The sequence below is a fragment of the Phalaenopsis equestris genome, unplaced genomic scaffold (assembly GCF_001263595.1).
Source record: "Phalaenopsis equestris unplaced genomic scaffold, ASM126359v1 Scaffold000967, whole genome shotgun sequence".
NCBI classification, from domain to species: Eukaryota; Viridiplantae; Streptophyta; class Magnoliopsida; order Asparagales; family Orchidaceae; genus Phalaenopsis; species Phalaenopsis equestris.
This window is the reverse complement of record NW_018165406.1, coordinates 10,352-16,987: the sequence shown is the minus strand read 5'-3', so window position 1 is coordinate 16,987 and position 6,636 is coordinate 10,352.

Sequence of the window (6,636 nt, the reverse complement as noted above, 5' to 3'; positions counted from 1 at the left end):
CACTTTTGTAATGTGGTCCCGCTCACCTACCACATCTCACCTACCGCTCACCTACCACATCCTTGCTTCTATAAATAGAGAGGGTGTGAGGCTTAGGAGAGCAAGGGAAGAAATCTTAAGGGTGTGAGGCTTAGGAGAGGAAAGGGAGAAGAGATCTTAAGCTACCACAAAGGAGGAGAGAATAGCTATAGAGTTAGAGGAGGAGAGCATCTTGAGGCCTTGTATCAAGGTGTCGCTTGAGAGGGAGGCCATAGAAGGAAGATGAGGGCTCATCTCTATGTATAAGCTATGTATTCTCCATTTCTTTTGCCTTAGTGAAATATTTGATTGATTCCCTTCCGTGGACGTAGATCCAGTTGGATCGAACCACGTAAACGATCTGTGTTTATTTGTGTTCTTTTTCGTCTCATTTCTATGCCAGGAAGTACATATCTCACAACAGGTTTAAATCCCTTTTTTTTCTATTTTGTCTTAAATCCAAGCTTTAGTAAATCTTGTTGGATGGTGGATTTATGTGATTTAAGTAAGCTGAAGCTAGCAAATGCGAGTGGGAAGAAGGGAGAGAAATACCACAACTACCTTTATTAAATATTATGGGTAGGAGTGAAGTAGAAGAACAAGAAATATTGGAGTTTAAAAGGTCTTTGTATGATGTGATCCCATCGTTGCATTCCAAATTAGCTCTAATTACTGAAACATCAAATTGTAAATCAAAATTTTTAACTTAAATGTCAGAATATATATATATATATATCATTAGTTAAAATTTTAAGGAAATGATATTTAGTGTATAAAAGATAGCTTTTTTTTATTATTTCAAGTATAAATTTCTAATATCTATATTAAATTTTCATTAGTAATAGAAGATATATAACGAATTAATGAATATATTTTAAAATATTCAATTCTATTATATTTTAAAACTTATGTAAAAATATTTTAATTTAAAGATAATAAATAAATATTGGAAATATTTATTTTAGAATTTATAATAAAATATCATAATAGTAAAATGTTTATTGTTTATAAATAATCAGCATAAAACATATCATAGAAGATTAAATAAATTATATACCTCTATATGTATAGTAAATTTAAATAAAAAAATATAAATTTATGAATATATTTAAGATAAATTTTATTTTAAGAAATTAAACCATTATGAAAAAAATATACTTTAGTCTAAAATATTTCATGTCATTTTCTATATGATATGCTTAGACTCTTTGGAGCTATAATAAGAGAAGAATTAGTTATGTTCTTTTAATCTAATTTTTTTATAATTGATTAGCTTTAGTTTTTTGTAAGAAAATTAATAAATGTATAATCATCAAATTTATACTTTTTTAAAGATTATAAAATTAATTAATAAATAAATAATTATGTTAATTTTATGCAACTTTTCCTTTTGAAATTAGCAAGGTATGTAATTTATTTTATTTAAATTTGTTTCAAAAGGTTGATGAGGTTTTTAAATTTAATGGTTTATGCCACAACAAAAGTTCTACCCACCCTTGAATAAGATCATCAAATTCAATAACTGAACTACTTTGATTTTCATTATTCTCCAGCTAAATAGCTATGCAGTGACCATTCTTTATCTTTCAAATTGAGCATCTATAAGAGAAAGGCTTCTTTGAGTCATCATGGAAAGCTAAGCCATGTTATGTTATCCAAGAAGATCTCTTCCCCTCATTATTAAGGGATCATTATTGAATTAAGATGCAACTAATATGGAAATTTATTAGTACAAGCACATTTTTAGAGCAAATTATTGTCTGATATATAGAACATTTTCAACAAAATATTCTAGATAATACGTACTATTTTATGACTACTTTACATTCTTTTTAAATCTCTAGATTTGTGGACATATATATATATATATATATATAAAAGAATTTTTGTTAAAAAACTAAATAAATGCCCTGCTTATCCAAATATCATCTTAGTTTTCTTTCCTTAATCCAAATTGTGAGGAGCAAGCAAGGGAGAAATATATGAAAGAGAGGGAAGGGGGAAAGGTACATAGAGAAAGCTTGAATTATGAGGTCTAAGAGTTAATTTCGTCTATTTGATAAGCCGAAAAATTTACCTAGCACAGAGTAAATTATAATTATCATATCTCTATTTTTATTGATCATGTATTTTATTTTTGAATTTTAATTTGGTCGTAACTTTTATAAAAAAAAAAGCTGTCTTAATATTTTGTGAATTTGAACCACATAATTTTTAGTATATCAATATTCTAATAAGTTTGCACAAATTTACATGATCATGTTAAATTTTTGTTGATTATTTCTTATTCTTTAGGCAAATCTCTTAATTTTGAGTTATATAAATGTCCTAAATCTGATAAGAAAAAATGTTATAGCCTTCTAGTATAACCTATTAGATAAGCTAGCCTAAAAAAATATATATATATTATCATGATTTCATATGCAGTATATTTAACAAAATGAGATTGTTGTTGAGCTTAACTTGGTAGTTAAATATATAATATATATTGTGAAATATATGTGTGTAAAAAAGTTAGCTAATATAATTCAAGTTGGCCGAGACATGGTAAAAGGTAGGCTAACTAGCTTTCCTTTAAATATGAGCAGATTGAACTCAACATAAGCTAGAATAAATAAGATTGCAATCAAAGATGATTTTAGTGTTGATGGATTGGGAGTGACGAGTGACGACTCTCATGCAATATGTCCTTTGACTATTTGTATTGATACAACATAATATGATACTTATCTAACTTATTATGATCTATATAAAGAAAAAGAACATATGATATTATTTGACTAGCTAGAAAACTTTGCTTTGATAATATATGTAATAATAATAATAGCGATTTTTGTACTTCTACATGTCAATATGAATCATGTAAACAACTACTGCAATGAAAAAAAAACATATATTACACGTGATACTAACATGATACACCTGGACCATGACTTATGTTATGTATTTGATTTTTATATATGGAATAGTATAGATATTTATCTATTACACAAGCTTACCTATTATTAATAAAATAATTATTAGAATACATAATATTCTTCATTCATGCATTGAATATAGTTGTTGTTTTTGTGTAGCCAACTAGGTTGTATGCTCAATCTTACTATACTACATTATTTAAGAAATTGTAAGTCTCCAATGGAGTGAAATTATGGATATTGCACATTGAGATATCTTCTTTCTGGATAATTACTTTTTTTGTAATTATAAAATAATTATATTTTATTGGACCAATCAAACAATTACAATCATCATTTATAAATAATTAGAACATAAAGTATTTATTTATGCAAGTATATGTTAGATGGTAATTTTTTGTTTTGTATGGGATGTTGTAGTAGATATGTTTTATGAATACTAGGTAATTATAAAAATTCTATAATAATAATAATAAGATCTTAGATAATACATGTTACACATAACATGATATGACCCACTCTAATGTAGAGGTTAGACTAATTTAGATCATATCACGATTCCTAAATGATTTCAGATTATCTTAAAGAAACATCAGTTAAATTATTTAATTTCAATAGAGATCCTTAGATTTTGAACCACTACCATAAACTCTTTTATGCAAAGGTCCATAAAAAAACTTTCTTAAAACTCCTCAGTACATTCATAAGTGCTTCATCTTGAGAATTAATTAATTCTAATGATATGATAACTGGTAATGTAGATGAATTCCCCATATAAGCATACTTTAAATATTTGGGAAGCATCTTCAACTCAAATTTGAGGATTCCTCAATAGAAGGAACAAGAGGTTTACAATTTTTGATTGGATCAAGAATTTTAAACCTCTATCCAACTATTTTTTGATTATCTTCAATCAATAGAACATATTCTTCCTCAATATCTAACATTTCTTCCTCGATCAAAATATGCTCCTGTGTTTTGACTTCAAAACACTCGAAATTGATGGCTTAACAAATGATCTATAAGATCCATCCTTCAACATGAATCTTCATTACAATTAGAAGGGAATTTCACATATTTTAACACTTTGAATGTTACCTCCTGATCATTAACTCTCATAGTTAACTCAATTTTTTGCACATTAATCATAACACTGCCAATTTCTAGGAAAGGTCTACCTATTATGATGGGGATCTCCTTATCTTCCTTCATATCTATCACAATGAAATTAACAGAGAAAATGAATTTATCCACATTTACTAGAACATCATTTATAACCCCCCTCCCTCGTATAAGTGATTGATCGATCTATAAGTTGAAGTGTTATAGTGGTAGGGGCTACATATCCTAATCTTAATCTCTTAAAAATAGACAATGACATATGGTTAACAATAGAGCCCAAATCACATAAATCCTTTCCATAAAAATTTTCTCTAATTATACATGGAATAGTGAAGCTCCTATGATCCTTAAGCTTCTGAGGAAGCTTCTTTTGTGTAATAGCATCGCACTCCCCACTGAGTGCCACCATCTCATAATCTTCAAACTTCCTTTTTTTGTTAAGTATATTCTTCATGAACTTCACATAAGTGGGCATCTACTCCAGAGCCATAACAAAAGGAGTGTTAATAGTGAATATCTTAAAAACTTTCAAGAATCATGAAAATTGTTGATCTAAATTTTGTTTCTGGAGTCTCTGAGGAAATAGTGGTGGTGGTCTTTCTATGTTAATCCTTAGTGGTGAGACTCGTTTATCAAAATCTTTAGAAATATCTTCCACAGGCATTTCATATTCTATAGGTCAGTTGTTCATTGCATTTAGAGTCTCAAATGATGACGCGTTAGTATAAATCAATTATCCCAATGAATTTTCCTCAATTATTGGTCCTCATTGAGGTTGGTTCATCCCAAATTGATCTAACCTCCTAGATATTGCAACAACCTGATAAGTTAAAATTGAAAGCACTTCATATTCTTGAGCATTTGCTAGAAAGCCAATGGTAATTGTTTATAGTAATCTCCTTTATCAGAGAATAAGCCTTATCAAATAGCTTCAACATAAAAGATCCTCTAGTTGCAGCATCAATAATTGACCTAAGTGATCCTATTAAACAATTATAAAAAGTCTAGATTATCAACCAATCTAGTAGAATATGATGTGGGCACTTCCTAAGAAGTTTTTTAAATCATTCCCAAGCATCATAAATCGACACACCTTCATATTGTCAAAATGAAGTGACATTGTTCCTAAGTTTAACCGTTTTAAAAAGTGGATCTATAAGTTGAAGTGTTATAGTGGTAGGGGCTACCTATCCTAATCCTAATCTCTTAAAAATAGACAATAACATATGGTTAACAATAGAGCCCAAATCACATAAAGCCTTTCCATAAAAAATTTCTCTAATTATACATGGAATAGTGAAGCTCCTATGATCCTTAAGCTTCTGAGGAAGCTTCTTTTGTGTAATAGCATCGCACTCCCCACTGAGTGCCACCATCTCATAATCTTCAAACTTCCTTTTTTTGTTAAGTATATTCTTCATGAACTTCACATAAGTGGGCATCTACTTCAGAGCCATAACAAAAGGAATGTTAATAGTGAATATCTTAAAAACTTCCAAGAATCATGAAAATTGTTGATCTAGATTTTGTTTCTGGAGTCTCTGAGGAAATAGTGGTGGTGGTCTTTCTATGTTAATCCTTAGTGGTGAGACTCGTTTATCAAAATCTTTAGAAATATCTTCCACAGGCATTTCATATTCTATAGGTCAGTTGTTCATTGCATTTAGAGTCTCAAATGATGACGCGTTAGTATAAATCAATTATCCCAATGAATTTTCCTCAATTATTGGTCCTCATTGAGGTTGGTTCATCCTAAACTGATCTAACCTCCTAGATATTGCAACAACCTGATAAGTTAAAATTGAAAGCACTTCATATTCTTGAGCATTTGCTAGAAAGCCAATGGTAATTGTTTATAGTAATCTCCTTTATCAGAGAATAAGCCTTATCAAATAGCTTCAACATAAAAGATCCTCTAGTTGCAGCATCAATAATTGACCTAAGTGATCCTATTAAACAATTATAAAAAGTCTAGATTATCAACCAATCTAGCAGAATATGATGTGGGCACTTCCTAAGAAGTTTTTTAAATCATTCCCAAGCATCATAAATCGACACACCTTCATATTGTCAAAATGAAGTGACATTGTTCCTAAGTTTAACCGTTTTAAAAAGTGGAAAACATTTAGCTAGGAATTTTTGGGCTAAGTCACCCCACATCCTTATTAATCCAGGTGCTAATGAATTTAATTAGATTTTGGCTTTATCCCTCAAGGAGAAAGGAAAAAGTTTAAGCCTAGAAAAATTATTAGATACACCATTATAGTGAATGGTAGCATAGAGTTCTAAGAAACTCACTAATTGCAAATTTGGATACTCAGACGATGTTCCCCCAAAGTGATTGTTTTATACCATTTAGATAATGACCGACTTTTTTTTGTAAATCAACAATTACAAGAATTTGATGATGCTACTAGAAGATTTAAATTCCAGCAACGATGTCAAAAACTTGACTGCGACTTTATATATATATGTTTGATTTAATAAAGATGTATAGATATAATATTCAATAATGTTAAAGTCAAATTTGTCAACGCAAGTATACGTATCGCTCAAGTAATATAGGGCTCTAATGGAG